This window comes from Felis catus, chromosome A1 (genome assembly GCF_018350175.1).
Source record: "Felis catus isolate Fca126 chromosome A1, F.catus_Fca126_mat1.0, whole genome shotgun sequence".
Taxonomy (NCBI): domain Eukaryota; kingdom Metazoa; phylum Chordata; class Mammalia; order Carnivora; family Felidae; genus Felis; species Felis catus.
Genome location: NC_058368.1, coordinates 56,436,018 through 56,454,101, shown reverse-complemented (window position 1 = coordinate 56,454,101; position 18,084 = coordinate 56,436,018). Strand labels below are relative to the sequence as shown.

Genomic DNA, 18,084 nt, shown 5'->3' with positions numbered 1-18,084 from the left:
TTTTTGGATTGGCAGACTTAATATTATTATAATGTCCATATTACCCAAGGCAATCTATTAGAGTCAATGCTATCAAATGCCTATCAAAATCTCAATGGCATTTTTCAAAGACAGTCCTAAAATTGATATGGAATCACAAAAGACCCCAAGTAGCCAATGAAATCTTGACAAAAACAAAGCTGGAGGCATCATATTCCCTGATTTCAAAATATATTACAAAACTACAGTAATTTTAAAAAGTGTGGTACTGGCATAGATAAATATGTACATCAATGGAACAGAATAGAGAGTCCAGCAATAACCAATACATATGCAGTCACCTGACCTTTGACAAGGCTGCCAAAAATACACAGTGGTTAAAAACACAGTTTCTTCAACCAATATTCTTGGGAAAACTGGACATTCACACACACAAAAATGAAATCAGACCCTTATTTACACCATAAACAGAAATCAATCAATATAAAGACTACCATGTAAGATCTGAAACTATAAAACTCTTAAAAGGAAACATAAGAGAAAATCTTGACATTAGTCTTGGCAATCATTTCTTAGATCTGACACCAAAGTGTTAGGTAGAAGCTGGATGTGAACAGTGGAAGGAACACTGCAGGCAGAGTCTCAAGTCCTTGAATGGGAATGAGACAGAAGGTGGAGGCAAGGACAGTGATGGAAGAAAAAAAAAAAAAAGCTACACACTAGAAGCCCAGCATAGCTCCTACCAGCCCAGAGAGAACCAATAATATCCAATCCCAAGACAACCTTGGGTCTGGTTCCACCGTGGGGAACCTGCCTGCTCTCCCACCTTGAGATTGTACTTTTGCTTTAATAAAGTGTTTCGTGCTTACTACTTTCCTTCTGGCTGTCTTTATTCTGAGCACAGATACCCCACCTGAATCTTCTCGTGGGGAATCCAAAGACCAAGACATCCATTCACAACACAGACACTCCCCAGTTCCTGAAAAAAGCATAGGCAATGAAAGCAAAAACAGACAAGTAAAACTACAGCAAAATAAAAAGCTCTGTACCACAAAGGAGACAACAAAATAAAAAGGCATCCTATGGAATTGAAGACAGTATCTGCAAACCATACATCTGACAGGGTATTAATATCTAAAATATATAAGCAACTTAGACAACTCAATATCAAAGACAAATAACAAAATAAAAAACAAATAGAAAAATGGGCAAAGACCTGAACAGATATTTCACCAAAGGCAAACAAGTGGCCAAATAGCTGACAGGAGTACGAAAAGATGCTCAGCATCAGTCAACAGGGAAATGTAAATCAGAACCACAATGAGATATCACCTCACATCTGTCAGTCGCGCTATTATCCAAAAGACAAAAGATAAACAATGTTGACTAGGATGTGGAGAAACTGGAACTCTTATTCACTGTTGTCAGGAATGTAAATGGGTGCAGCTGCTATGAAAAACAGTATGGGGGTTCCTCCAAAAATTAAAAATAGAACTACCAAATGATCCAGCACTCCCACTTCTGAGTATGTATCTAAATGAAATAAAATCAGGATTTTGAAGATATCTGCACTGTCATGTTAACTACAGTATTATTCACAATATCAAAATTAGGAAACAATCTTAGCATCCACTGATAAATGCATGGATAAAGAAAATGTGGTATAAACAATGGAATAGTATTCAGCCTTGAAAAAAGAAGGAAATCCTGCCATTTTTGGCAACATAGATGAATCTAGAGGACATTATGCTAAGTGAAGTAAGCTAGTCACAAAAAGAGGAGAAAATGCTACATAATTCCACTTAAATGAGTTATCTAAAGTAGTCAAACTCATAGAGAGTAGAATAGTGGCTTCCAGGGGGTGGGGGCAGAGGGCAATGGAGCTGCTGCTCAATGGATATAAAGTTTTAGTTATACAAATGGATAAGTTCTGAAAATCTATGTAAAACTCAGTGGCTATATATAGCTAACAATATTGCATCGTGCACTGAAAAATTCTGTTAAGAGGATAGATCTCACAGTAAGTGTTTGTAGTACACACAGATACACAAAGGGCATAAGAAAACATTGAGAGGCAATGGATATATTTATTACCTTTATTATAACGATTGTCTCAAGGATGTATGCATGTAACAAGCTCATTAAGCTAGATACATTAAATATGTATAGTTTTTGGTATATCAACTATACCACAACAGAACTTTTTTTAAGTAATGATATCTTAGCAAATTTTTGACAGTATACAGAAAAATTTATCAATTAAAATATTATTCTAAAGTCATGTAGCTGTAAAGATTTCAAGAACAATTTAAAGATTATCATTACATATTTGGTACCTAAATGAGTTTAAAATTCCTGTCATGTAAATAAGCATTTTTTAAAAATCTTATATGCAGGGCGCCTGTGTGGCTCAGTCAGTTAAGTGTCCAACTTCGGCTCTGGTCATGACCTCATGATTTGTAAGTTCGAACCCCATACTGAGCTCTGTGCTGACAGCTCAGAGCCTGCCTGGAGTCTGCTTCAGATTCTGTGTCTCTCCCTCTCTCTCTTATCAAATAAGATATAATAAATAAATACCATGTGGCAAGAGGGCTTTCATGAGAAATACAAACTAAATATGATGAAAAATAATAAAAATGTATGCTAAAAAAAACCAATAATTCAGTAGCATAGTTCAAACTTTAAAAATATAAAGACACTATATGAAATCTCTTTTATGTAATCCATTAAAAATGTATTCGATAACTATATTGGTGATTAGTCAAATTCGTAGAAAATATGAAAAGGACAGAAAAATAGGCTAATGGAGCACACTCTCAATAAAGCAGCTCTTGGGAGATAGTAAATTTATACTATGTTCTATTTCATTTTGGTTACTTAAAAATTTTTTTAATGTTTATTCATTTTTGAAACACAGAGAGAGACAGAGCACAAGCAGGGGTGGGCCGGAGGGGGATGGGCACAGAATCTGAAGCAGGTTCCAGGCTCTCAGCTGTCAGCGCAGAGCCCAACATGGGGCTCAAACTCACTAACTGTGAGATCGTGACCTGAACTGAAATCAGACACTTAACCAACTGAGCCACCCAGGCACCCCTCATTTTAGTTATTTTAAAATAATCAAAATAACTTCAAGTATAAAGGAAGTCATATATGAAATAACTCAAAGAAAAGTCATTCAGTATAGTTGCTGCTATAAAATGATTATTCTATAGAATAATCCATCTCAGATTTGGTATTCAAATTATTTTACTATTATTTGAACTATATTTTAAGGGCAATATACATTATGAAGATCATTTTGGTTATGTAATATGTAGTCACTCTTGGATGCTTGAAAACATTAAGAAAACATTAAATAAGCCCTTAATAAACACTGGATCTAAAATCAAATTTTAAAAGAATGGAGTCAATTATATGCAAAAATATTTGTGACAGATTAATAGAATGGTTTTACCTATGACTAAAAAAAATACTAGAACAGTTTGAAACCCTTCAGTGACCCACCCAGATACCTCAAGTCCTGTGCCTTAGTTGTGCTTGGCAACATCAACAGCTCTTTGCCTAGAAGCATTCTCCAAAGCCTTAAGTCCTCTGCCCACATGCACTGCACATAGGTAGTAGTGTTGAAAAAATCACACCTTCAAGAGCATCTCTCAATTTATGTCTGATAGGAGTTTTTATGTACATATACCAGCTCCCTTAAGAAAATTTTGAGGCATGTGTTTTTACATCATTTTCCAGAATTTCTCTCTCAAAATGAAGTTCCAGACACTAAAGCTAGTAACAAGATGGAGAGTATATCCTCTCCTTATTAAGTTCTCCACTCCCACACTGATGTTCCCTGCACCTCCCAAATAACTACTTTCACTCAGTTTCTTTGCTCTGGGCCTGATTCTGGGAGAAGCCACATCTACATACAAATAACATAAGTATGATTGTACTCAATCATACAACTTTCAATAATGAAGAATCTATATTAAGCAGCTCTGGGTTGTATATGAATATATTTTGACAAAAGGCCAAGTTTGATGAGTGGGACTAGTGCATGTCATAACTATATAGAATAACACTGATATAAACAGCAGAAGCCATCAGATAAAAATATGTTCCATTCCTATGAACAAGGTGGCATTCCTCACTCTGTGTAAGTTCAATCTTCACTCATGCTACAGAGCCTATTTTCTGTTCTCATCTCTAGAGCCTCCAGGTCCACTTTATTCTACACATTCTCTCTGATTTATTTCTATGCCATCAGTTATCACTTACAGGCTTTCAGATGTCTATCTCCAGTCCCTAGATCTTGCCCAATATTCAGATCCATATAGCAAATTCCTAAAAACCAGACGTGTCCAATCAGATATTCCATAAGCACCTCAAATTCAAAATGTCCAATACTCCAATCATTACAATTCACACCATGGGCCCTGTTTCTTCTCCTGTGCATAACATCAAGTTTTCCAAGCAAGAAACTTAAATGGTATTATTGGTATGATTCTCTTCTTTACCTCCATCTCCAACTAATTTAAAGCTATGTAATTCTAGGGGTGTCTGGGTGGCTCAGTTATTTAAGCGTCTGACTTTGGCTTAGGTCATGATCTCACAGCTCGTGGGTTTGAGCCCCACGTGGGGCTCTGTGCTGACAGCGCAGAGCGTGGAACCTGCTTCAGATTCTGTGTCACCCTCTATCTCTCTGCCCCTCCCCCCACTCATTCTCTCTCTCTCTCTCTCTCTCTCTCTCTCTCTCAAAAATAAACACTAAAAAAATAATAAAGGTATGTAATTCTATTTTCTAAACACTGCTCCATGCATAATTCCCACCTTACCACATCTCGCTGAGTTTAAGCTATCATTGCCAGTCTGGATTTTTGTCTCAAGATTTTTGGCTGCCTAAAATTCATTTCTCCACACTTCTCCATTTCTCCATCTCAGGCTAATTTATTTTCATATTTCAAATTCTAAATTACATATATTTATTATATATATATATTTATTTTTTATATATATTCATTATATATATTCATCTTCAACAAAACTGTTTCAAGTGTCAACTCGGTGTCAAGATTTATTGCAGACACTAAGAATAAATACATCACTGAATAATAAAGATGGAATTTATGCTCTACTGGTTCTCAAACAAAAGCTTAGGAAGAAGTAAGTGACATCAGGTGTTATGGAGGAAAATAAATTAGGGTAAGGTGACTAAAACATCACGGGGAGATAGAGTGGCCGGGGAAACCACTCTGATGAGATATATATCCAAGCAGAAACCTGCTTGAACTAAGGGAGTGAACTATACAATTATTTAGGGGGAGCAGTTTCCAAGATGATCGAACAGCCAGAGTAAGGATGCCCTCAGGTAAAAGTAGGTTGTAGTAGTCTAGGAAAAGCATAGATCAGTTTATTATGTCTCACTATCCTGACATTTTTGGTCTGATTTATACGACTCTCCTCTGAGCTTTTACAGCACACTGTCCCTCTATCACATAAACTGATACACTTTATGTAATCATCTGCTTGGTGACTGTTTTTCAACTCATTTTTTTTTGTTTGTTTTAAAGTTTTTATTTAAATTCCAGCTAGTTAACATACAGTGTAATATTAATGGTTTTTTTTTTCAACTCTTAAACAGACATTTAAACGACAGAGTCCTTGCCTTTTTCTCTGTGCCTGGTGCACACTGTCTATAACAAAAAGGCTGAATATTATATATTTTATCAAAAAGGAAATTATAAGCAGGCATTCATATATAAACATACAAACACATATATTTGTGTCTGTATGTATATATATTCTTTCCTCCCCCCCCAAATATTTTTTATTCTTGTTTACACTTGTGTCTCCAATTATGAATTAAAAAAAAAAAAATGCTTAGAAAGCGGTTACAGAACGGGGTGAACTGGCTACAAAGCACGGTGACTCCCAATGCTGGGTCACTTCCCACCCTCCCCTTCTGAATGTTACACCCGTCCAGCCTGCCGCCTGGGTCAGGTCAACGCACCTGGGCTCCTGGCTCTCCTCACTCTCAGAATCTGGCACAGGCACAGGCGAGCGGGTCCAGAGTGGCTCTGGGAACGACCGTGGTGACTAGCAGGCCAGGCGTCCTTGACATCCCCACTGCGGCTGCCGGCGTGGTTCAGGCTGTTCACGACGCACATGCGCCAGCGCAGGGCCCACCTACCAACGACCTCCATAGGTGGCGTAGCTTGCGTGGCTTGCGTAGGTTTCGTGGTGGTTCCAGCTGACTGAGCGCAGTTTCAGCTGCGCGGTCCCTACCTTCTGGCTTGTCCACCCGCTTGTGCCGGTCATCCGTTAAGATATTTCTTAAAAATATACATAATATATATTAAAATATACATTAAATGCATACAACATGAAAGATATATATAATTAAGTCCATCTATATTAGATGTATGTACACACATCCTACCAGTTCTGATTCTCTCCTTGGAGAACACTGCATGACAGGTATTTTGAAACTTAAGGTAGTTCTGGAGAACACAGTCTTAAGGATGAGTTTTCTGAATTGAGTCCAAGGTTTTTGGAATTGGTTCTCAACTCTGATTAGATTTAAAGATGTTTATCACCTGAGTTTCAGTGGTAAAGAAGGCACTGAAAGTCCATGGTGTGATGTAGCAGTAGAGATAGGCAAAATATCATCACTGCATATTCTTTTTTTAAAATACTATTTTAATGAAGCATTTTCAAGATTTTTTTTTTTTTTTTTTTTTGCTTTTGGATAAATACATGCACATTTAAATCTTGACTGTCTTCATTGAATTATCTTTTAAAGTGTTAAAGGTTGGGGCACCTGGGTGGCTCAGTCGGTTAAGGGACCGACTTCGGCTCAGGGCTCAGGTCATGAGTTCGGCTCAGGTAATGATCTCTCGGTTAATGGGTTTGAGCCCAGTCAGGCCCTGTGCAGACAGCTCAGAGCCTGCAGCTGCTTCGGATTCTGCGTCTGCCTCTCTCTCTGCCCCTCCCCCGCTCTCTCTCTCTCTCAAAATTAAATAAACATTAAAAACATTTAAAACAAAAAAATAAAAAGTTAAAGACCTATTTCTTTTCCATAGTTAACATGAGTATTTTCATTTAATTTTTTATACTGAAGTACAACATACATTCAGAAAAAAATGAGGTGTATATATATATGTATATATATATATATATATATTTTAATGAAAAAAATAGACCCACCTATGTAAATATTACTTAGGCTAAGACTATGACAGTATCTCAAACACCTCCTTTCATGACGTTCCTGATTACTACTATCTCCCTCTTCTCCCAAAGTAATCACTATCATGACTTCTAATGCCTGTTTGAATCATATACAAAAGGAATTATACAATTATTCTTTTTTTACAAGGGGCTTCTTGGGTTAACGATATGATTGTAGGGCATATCCATGTTGTTATGCATAGGTACAACAGATTTTCATTTCATTCCAAAATTTCTTTACACAAATATATCCCCATTTATTTATGCATTCTACAAATGGACATGTGAGTTATTTGGGGGGGAGTATTCTGAAAGATAGCTCAAGAACATTCTTGTGCATGTCTTTTAGAACACAGTGATTGATTTTTTTGTCAGATGTATTATCAGAGTGAAATTGCTCACTCATAAAATAAGTACGTATATGTTTAGTATAATATGTAAAAGACTATGAAGATTATACTAATTACATTCTTGGGAGAAGTAGATGAAAATTCCATTTGCTTCACATTCTTGACAACACTTGGTACTGTCAGTTTTCTTTTGTTTTAGCTTTTAAATGTTTCCCTCAATTTTAGCCATTCTGGTTAGTGTGCAGAACTCTCACATTGTGGTTTTAATTTGCAATGCCCCTGTGACTAATGAGGTAGAAACCATTTCACAGATTTGTTAGTCATTTAGATATTTATTTTGTCCCTCTTTTTCTTATTGTTTTATACTCCTCTATATATCCTGGATTCTAGTTTACTAAAAAATAGATTCTCCCATTCTGTGGTTCCTCTTTCCACTATTTTAACATCTTTATCTTTTTAAAAAAATTTTTTTTAACATTTATTTATTTTTGAGACAGAGGGAGACAGAGCATGAACGGGGGAGGGGCAGAGAGAGAGGGAGACACAGAATCCGAAACAGGATCCAGGCTCTGAGCTGTCAGCACAGAGTCCAACGCGGGACTCGAACTCACGAACCACGAGATCATGACCTGAACCGAAGTCGGACGCTCAACCGACTGAGCCACCCAGGCGCCCCTATTTTAACATCTTTAAATGAACAGAAATTCTTAAATTTATTATAATCTGATTTAACTATCTTTCCTCTTATGGGTAGTGACTTTTGTGTCATATTTAAGAAATCTTTACATCCCTCAAAGTCACAGAGATATTCAGCTATGCTATCATCTAGTAGCTCTATTGTTTTTGCTTTCACATCCAGGTTGATAGCGTTACTATGCATATGATTTACGGTAGTGATCAACCTTCCATTTCAGTTTTTCTTCTTTCTTTTCTTTTTTGTTCCCAATATTGATATTCAATTGATTCAGCACCATGCATTTAAAAGAAGGTGTGTGAACTTGTGTGTGTGTGTGTGTGGTGTGTGTGTGTGTGTGTGTGTGTGTGTATTTTCTTTTGTGTCATAATTGTATAGTCTTAAGTGAATACTTACAAAAGTAAGGTTCTGGTTGACCATGTATTTGATACTTTAGAACAATTTTATCAAACTAGTATAATGAGGTTGGCTGATAATTGGGCTGGAATACATTAGAAAAGAAAAAAATGAACTCAGGGTTTTAAATTCTCAGTTCAAGCTCAGCAAATATGACCTAAAATTTTTTATATCTGAAGGAAGCCTTTATCCCCTGGAGCCCCAGAGCTGAGGTTTCTGAAAACCAAATCCAAAGTCTCATCATACAAGTGACTGAATTACAACCTAATTTGAAACCCCAACCATGCAGGGTATCATCTGTTAGATCAAGGGCATTGATTAGGAAAGAATGAGATTCTGAAAGCTGGAATAAGGACATTGGCAGATCCTGATGAACCTGGGGACTCTGAACTTCTAAATTCTGCTGAGTCTCCTTTGCTGGTAGAAGCTGCTCCTCCAGCCCAGTATGAATCCGTTAACCCTCTTCTACCTGAAGAACTCGTAATGGCCTCCCCTAAGGTAGGTGCCTGCAGATTTCCTTCAGGACCTACCCTCACCACTCTTCTTTGCTTCTAGACCTAAATATTAATAGACTCAAGTCTAAGAAGATCCTAGAAAGTAAACTACCAAGATTGACTTTTGAAGAGGTGCACATAATTCAAAATAACTGCATGGCTTTTCTAAATTATAATAACATGTAGCTGTGGAACATATATAAGAATGGACATTAAGAATGATATAATGTCAGGAGGAACATAAAGTTTTATCAGGCTGAATTTATTAATATGGACCCACAAGTTATTTTAAAATACAAATAAAATAATCCCATTCCTTGAGCCCTCAAAGTTGTTTCACTGCACTTAGAAGAAAATGTAAAAAATTAGTTTTCCATTGCTTAAAACGGCTCTGTTAAGCCTCATTTTGTACCACTACCTATCTCTGTATTCCTTACTAATATGGTCCATATTCAATTTCTTGAACACAGCAAGCTGCCCCCTGACTAAATTTGCATAATCCCAAATTCTCTCCTCAACTACTTCCTGTTGTCAATGTCTCAGTATCAAAGTTAGAATAAACACACATTCCATCCACTATTATCACTCCCTACAGTTTTATTTTCTTTTAAATAGTTATGATTATCATAAATGAAAGTACTTTCATAAAGTCACTATCTGCATCTCTTTTAGAAAACCCCAGTACCCAAATTTAAAGTCCACGAGACAAGTAGCATTGTGCTTGACACAAATTTGCTGCTCAATAAATATGGGTTCAAAAATGAGCACAACTTATACATGGAAGAATAACATGAAAACTCTAAAATATTTCATAATAGTTTCTTAAAATGTTATACATTTTATATGTTTCAAAACTCTGGATATTTATAATATACTGAACAAAATATTATAAAAATATTCACATTCACAAATAACATACCTACATTATGTAAACAATACAGGCAAATTCTTTTAGATGCAGAGGATAATATATTTTAGAATGGGATTAAAATGATTTCTTCAAATCACAACATCAGTAACTGTTTAACAAGCCCAACATTGGCCACCTTAACACATACTGACATACGCACAAACTTGCACACGTCAGTTACTTAAAAATACTTTCTTTCGTAGAAAATATTGATTTATCTAGGTTTTTAGCTAGATTTAAGTAGTCTCTTTTTTAAATTTTAACGACTTTGTAGCATAGATTCAGACATCTATCTTTCCTAGGATACTGACACTTCCTTGAATCTTTGATAATTGCATATTAGACAGAAAAAAAAAGCATAATATAAAAACTGGACTAGATAGTTTTTTGAAATAATTACATTTTCTAGGGGGCCCTGTTAAAAATAAACTTCAACAACAAAAAATAAAAACAATCGAACCAACCAAGGTTTTGTGGATAGTAAAAAGAGGAAGCAATGCTAAACAGCACCTTTTTTCACTAAAATACAATAAAAAAGATCATGGGTCACCACATTTGAATGGTCTGATATTGGAGATGTCCAAAGCACAAGCCTTGAGGGACCATTGCATATTAACCTGGGTAAAGCCAAGGGTGTAAATGAATGAAAGTAATTTTTTTATTTATGTATGTATGAATTTACTTATTTGATAACTAAATTATGAGAAGCTCACAAGTTTAGAGCTATTGCCACTCTTACTAGCTTTGATCAAGTCAATATAAATAGGAAACTATGTAAGTGTCAACAATTATTGCCATATATGTGTGTGTGTGTGTGTGTGTGTGTGTATGTGTGTGTGTGTGTATTCTAAACACAACACTAAACAGTATTAACTGGGGGCATCCAAAAAGCCCACCCACCTCATTACATGCTTTATTGCCAAAGAGGTGGCTTGAAACAAACAGAAACTTAAAAAATAGTCTTCTTAAAAAATCAGAACTTCCAAGTTCTTTCTAAAACACAGAAGCTTGCATGTTTAACATTAAATTTATTATAGAGAAAATTTTCCAAAATAAGATGCATATTTTATTAAAATATTTAAAACATTTAAAGTTTTATTGAGGACCAGAAACTAAATCTAACATATCTATTCTCATAACATTTTCAGTTCTGACTCAATTGTTTAGCAATTGAAAATAATTCACTTTTGTCACTTAGTTTCTGTTAGTTGGGACCTCCAAGTCAAGGTATTGACTTGAAGTCTAGGACAACAAATAATGTTTCCCTAGAACCACCCAGAGCACCCATAACAGGTGGTTATGGAGTAGTACTTTAAAAATAGAATAATAAAATATCCAAATATTCTGATTGATTTACAAGCTATTGAATGACTAACTTGTGAACTATTATTAAAACACTGTTTATCATATTTGATGGGTACTAGTTACAAAGAAACTTATTTCAGATTTATTTAATCTGTGGGTTATTAACATTAGGATTAAGTCAGAGTGTATATCTCTTGATAGGTGATAGAGAAAGAAAGAAAGAAAGAAAGAAAGAAAGAAAGAAAGAAAGAAAGAAAGAAAGGAAGGAAGGAAGGAAGGAAGGAAGGAAGGAAGGAAGGAAGGAAGGAAGGAAGGAAGGAAGGAAGAAAGAAGAAAGAAAGAGGAAATGTAGACAATGTCAAACCTTAAAAAGCCCATCACAGTAAGTCTGGTATATTATAAATACTCTGATTGCAACAGTGCCAAGTGCAATGCAAACACTTTGCTGATTGATTGACTGAAGTGGGTCAAAGTATTTTTTGTTAAATAAAGAACATATTGATTTCATTATTAAAATTTGGTTTGGGGGCCCCCGGGTTGTTCAGTCAGTTAAGCATTAAATTCTTGATTTCAGCTCAGGTCATGATATCACGGTTTCATGAGTTCAAGCCCTGCTTTGGACTCTGCATGGAGCTTGATTGGGATTCTCTCTCTCTCTCTCTCTCTCTCTCTCTCTCTCTCTCTCTCTCTCTCCTTCCCTCCCTCTCCCTCTTTCTCTCCCTTCTCACTCTCCCCAATCATGCTCTCTCTGTCTCTCTCAGAATAAATAAACTTAAAAAAATAAAAATAAATAAATAAAATTTTGTTTGTAGCAGAATTATCTGGGTAGGTATCAAGTCAGTGAGTCTCTGATGATCTGTAGACCTGTGCCTCTGATGCACGTCAAATTTTAGTGCCACTCAATTATAACGTCATTACCTATGCATGGTTTATTTCCACCTCCAGTGAGATACATTTAGACTCAGATTTCTCTTTTTTCTCTGCCCAAAGTAAGAACTTGAAAAAAAATGAGTCACATATGATACCACTGAAGAGAAACAATTCCTTAGGAGTAAGTTAGATTATGGGGCGCCTGGGTGGCTCAGGTTAAGCGTCAACTTCTGCTCAGGTCAGGATCTCATGGTTCGTGGGTTCAAGCCTCACATAGGGCTCTATGCTGACAGATCAGAGCCTGGAGCCTGCTTCAAATTCTCAGTCTCCCTCTCTCTTTCTTCCCCTTCTCTGCTTGCATTCTGCCTCTCTCTGTCTCTCAAAAATGAATAGACATTAAAAAAAATTTTTTTAAAGGAGTAAGTTAGATTTTCACATGACACCAGTATTCAGAAATGGTTTGTTACTAAACACTCATATAATTTTTGTTTAGGTAAAAAAATCCTTATCTGGAAGAATCCAAAGAGTCAATAAATTTACATTATATGAGTTTGAATACAAACTTAAATCCAAAAAGAACTGCATCCTTACTAATGTTGCACTAGAAGATCTGAACTAAAACAGGGTTGATGAAAAAAAAAAACACAAGTAATTTAAAAGCTGTTTTGACTACGACTTGTCTACAGATAAACTTGAAAAAGAAGACCTTTCAGTTATTCTATGCATGACATTTTCCGGTAGTGGAAGGTGTCCATAGAATTATGACTATAATAATTTAGAACTCTGGTAAGATCATGTTCCTTTAAAGAGGGTCTTCAAACAGCAATTGGAAAAAGAATTATTAAAGAGTGTACACCTGAGCATTCAGTTCAGTTCAGGTATAACAATAATTCCTCCTATGTAAAATAATCAGTTAAATTGAGATTCCTTATGCAAACCAACCAACTAATCAACAACAATGGAGAGGATGACTGTAACTACTGTAAAACAGTCATTAACCATAAGAATTAATTCCAAGGAGGAAAGCAGTAAGTATTGCCTCCAAAAGAAAAGCATATAAAATTCTTTTTCAGAAAGAAAGGAAATTATTTCTTAATAACATCTAGAGATGTTTCCCCTTTCAGGAGAGTCAGACTTAATAAGTGAAGGAGAGAAAGAATATTTCTAGTTTCTCTGTTTTTAAAATGGCTCAGTTAAAAATAAAATGAAATAAAACGGCTCAGTTAAATACTGCAAGTCAACACATGTCTTTTGATATTTTTGATTTTGTCTATTTTGAGGTACTAAAAGTAAAATTGAAGCAAAGGGCATGTATTTTAAAATAAACATCATTATTCAGTACTCAACTGATAAAGAAAAAACTAATTTGTTTCACCTTTCAATATTATTTAATTCAGCAAGCATTGATTTTTCTATGCTGTACAAATCTGGATCCTTGGTGTTACCAGAGGTACAAAAATGAATAACATGTAGTCCCTAGCTTCAATGAGCTCATAGTCTATTGAATAAAACAGATTCATAAACTGCCATACAAAATATCAAGTAGTAATTTTATAAAAATGGAATAAGGCTCTCAAACTTTAGCAGGTGTCAGAATTATCTGGAGGTATTGTCAAAACATAGACTGATTGGTCTCGCTCTCAGAAATTCTGATTTAGTAGGTGTAGTATAAGGCCTGGATAATTTCAATTTCTAACATTGTCCCAAATTATACTTATGTTGCTGATCTTGGAATGATACTTCTAAAATCACTGCTTTAAGACTATGACAGACCGAAATATTTATTTTTACTTTTAGTTGTTCAACAAAGGAAGAATTCTCAGGAGACATGAACTTGCTGTTTGATAATTAATTTAAATTTGATGGGGCGCCTGGGTGGCGCAGTCGGTTAAGCGTCCGACTTCAGCCAGGTCACGATCTCGCGGTCCGTGAGTTCGAGCCCCGCGTCGGGCTCTGGGCTGATGGCTCCGAGCCTGGAGCCTGTTTCCGATTCTGTGTCTCCCTCTCTCTCTGCCCCTCCCCCGTTCATGCTCTGTCTCTCTCTGTCCCAAAAATAAAATAAAAAACGTTGAAAAAAATTTAAAAAAAAATAAAAATAAATTTGATAGGAGGATGAAAACATAAATAATTATATGGAAAGGAAATAAATTAAAGCCATAAATAAGATAGAATATTGGATTATGTGTAGACGAGTGGTTAGACTATGAACAGATGTATTTGACTACTAGTAAGGAGAGATATGCAACGTAGATTTACTGAACATTTATATATGACTAGATAAATAAAATCTGTGTGTAATAAAACAGGCTACACAACCAGAATAGCTAAAATTAAATAATATCAACTTATGATGATTATTGGTTGTAACCGAAACTTTTATTTCTGTTGTATAAAATATTACATTATTTTTGGAAAATGCTTTACCATTTTTTATAATATTAACCATACACTCAGACTATGATTCATCCATTTTACTCCTAGATATAGTGCCAAGAGTAATGAAAACATATGCTGACAAAAAGACAAATACATTAATGTTCAAGGAAGATTGAATTAGATTAGTCTAAATGACTAATCTAAAATGACACAAAATCTTTCAATGAGTGAATGAGTAAAGACAATGACCTGCATATACAAATATGGGTGAATCTCAAAAACATACTGAGTGAAAAAAGGCAAATGCAAAAGAGTACTTAATAGAGAATTCCATTTTTTTTTCGGTTCTAGCAATAAAGCTAATCTATGATGGTTGAAACCATATCGTTGTTTTTCCAGAATCTGGGGTGAGAATAAGTGAATAGAAGTATGCATAAGGAAATTTTCTGGGTTATGGAAATATTCCATTACTTGATTAGATGGTCACAGAGTAATCTAAGATGCAACAGACAGGGTTTATTGAATGACTGGGTATTGTTGGTAATGGTGGAAAAGAAAAAAAATATGGTGACATATTTTAAGCCTAGATAAATGAATGTATGATGATGGTAGTAAGTGAAATAGAAAAACAACAATAGAAAAGTAGCATTTATAGATATATGAATTTTCTATGGTTGTGTAATAAATTACACATAATTGTAGTAGTTTAAAACACACATTTATTATTTCACAGTTTCTGTAATTCAGGAGTCCAGGCAAGACCACTGGTTGTCTCCTTCAGGGCTCACAAGGCTGCCATTGAGGCATCAGACAGATTGCCTTCTTATTTAGAGGCTTCACTGATGAAAAATCCCCCTCTAACCTTTCTCAAGTTGTTTGAAGAATTTATTTTCTCATTGCTATAACACATATGGCAGCTTGCTACTGCAAGACAAGTAATGGGAAGAGACAGGGAGAAGGAGATGGGAAGCAAGTGAGAGAGCAAGAGCCGGACAGAGAGATGCTAATCGGATGAGAACCACAATCACAGCAATATTTTGAAATCATGTAAATATAATTGTAAGCACCTTACCACCTTTGCAATATTTCATTGTTTAGAGCAAGTCACATGTCTTCCTGCTCTGAAGGGGAAGGATTATACAGGAGTGTGAATACCAGGATACAAAAATCATGGAGGTCACCTTAAAGTCTCTCCTCCACCGTAAAGTAAATAAAAGTTATTTTACATTTGTTGAATTTGTGATTCTTTCCTGTGTCTACGTCAATAACATAGTTGAAACAGTTTTCCTTGGCAAGATGGTGGAGTACATCTTGACTATTCACATCACACACATTTTTGGATTGACATCTAATTTTTCTGTTGAGTTTCTCTCCATAAGAGATGTATAATGAAAAAAAAATTACAAGGGAATTTGTATCTTTTTAGTGATATCAACATGATACACTTTGCTACCAATATGTACAAAAACCTTTATTCTGGTGATATTCTGCATGCTTCGAGAGAAAAAAGAACCACAGTTGTTGCATGACTGAAATAGCTTCAGGCAGAAATGGAACCAATTGTGAAGACATTTGAAGATCCAGAAACTACAAGGCAGATGCAGTCAACCAGAGATGGGCAGATGCTGTTTAAGTACCTGGTGGGCAGGCATGGTTTTAGGTAGGAATATTTAGATATACTCTAGAGTTATGTAAAATCCAATATGAATATGGGAATTACTCTGGAGCACCAGAATATCTTTACTTCTTTAGAATGTTGGTTCCAGCAACAGCCAGAAATGTTTTGAGTTCACTCAGGGGAAAACCGGCCTCTGAAATCTTAATTCAGAGCAGGGATGCAGCAATGGAAGACCTTACATGGTTAAAAGAGACCATAGGTAATAATTCTGAGTTTTCCACTTCGGTATCTTCAGCAGCAAACAAGGTTCATCCACTGTCCTCTGTTTTCTTCAACTAATCAAGGGGCATGATAACATTATTGATCTCTTCTTTTGCCAGCCATCATATCTTAATGCAATTTAGATGATATGCCCACATATTCCTCGCTATTAGGCTACAGCCATCATAACGAACAAAGATGTTCAAAAATGCCAGCAGCTGCTAAAAGATCTGGTTAAAGTTATTGAACACAGTCTTACACATATAAAGACCCAGTTACAGAATTTCTTGAATGCTTTTATGTTAACTTGGACTTTGATGGAGCTCAGAAAATTCCACATACTGAGGGAATGTGAATCAGTACTTGTGAATGACTTCTAGGTAGCTTAAGGATTTCGCTGAAAATCATTGACTCTTCATATTTGAGACTTTTTGTTGCATTCACCTGTGTATCTGCACTCACATGTTGGCAGACAAACTGAACATGAAAGGTGGATTGTCAATGTGATGAGAAATGCAAGACTGGCTGCCAAGACTGAGTCTAAATTAGGTCACGTGGTTATAGGTAAGCATGCAGCTTCACGCTATCAGCAAGTGATTAAAAAGACCAAAAACCGGGGCGCCTGGGTGGCGCAGTCGGTTAAGCATCCGACTTCAGCCAGGTCACGATCTCGCGGTCCGTGAGTTCGAGCCCCGCGTCGGGCTCTGGGCTGATGGCTCGGAGCCGGGAGCCTGTTTCCGATTCTGTGTCTCCCTCTCTCTCTGCCCCTCCCCTGTTCATGCTCTGTCTCTCTCTGTCCCAAAAATAAATAAACGTTAAAAAAAAAAAAAGAAAAAAAGAAAAGTAGGTCAGAGGCTTCTAACTGGGCAACTGAGGACTCTGACTTCTACTGAAGAACTGTATAAAGATAAGATGAAAAAAACCTATAAAATAAAGACAAAATAATAAAACCATTATATAAAGGGTGGCATACATTGTAGAAACAACATATTGAGCATAAATTTGGGGAAATTTGAATAAAATTGGCCGTGTTTCATTAAAAAAATAAGGTAGTAGAAAATGTATTATGATTTGTGGTTATTTAAGACTACAAATATTACATTTAAATAGCATGTTGATAACTGTTCAGAGTTTTTATTGAGTTTCTGGGATATAAAAGAAAATGGCTTAATGACAATTTCTCTACTTTGGAATAACCTAAGTTGATTTTTTTTTAGTATGATCCAGGCAAGGAGAGGAATATATTTGCCCATTTAGATCAATTGGACTATGAAGTTTAAAAAATAATCCTCAGGAAACATGATGAGAGATATTTTTAAACTGCAAAGCTATGCATTAGCATAAAACAAGAGCAAGGAAGCAAAGATAAATGTCATTTCTGCAACCAATGGAGTCACTGACCATATGTTCTCTTCCCAAATCCAAGGATAAGATAAATCATTGTCACAATGCTGATAATCAGTTCTGTCAGTCAATTCTCTAGCAATCTGTCTCAAATCCATAAAAAAGGAACATAGTTAAAAGGTGATCACTTGGCCCAAGATTAACCAGGCTGAAATCTAACAGGTAGGCAAGAACCTAGCAAACTCCCTAGCAGATTTAATGATAAGGGA

General features: G+C 35.7%; 1 pseudogene; it reads left to right on the top strand.

Annotated features, from left to right (window-relative positions):
- Positions 1 to 15,888: 15,888 nt before the first annotated feature.
- Positions 15,889 to 17,506, top strand: LOC101091247 (annotated as a pseudogene).
- The last annotated feature ends 578 nt before the right edge of the window (positions 17,507 to 18,084 follow it).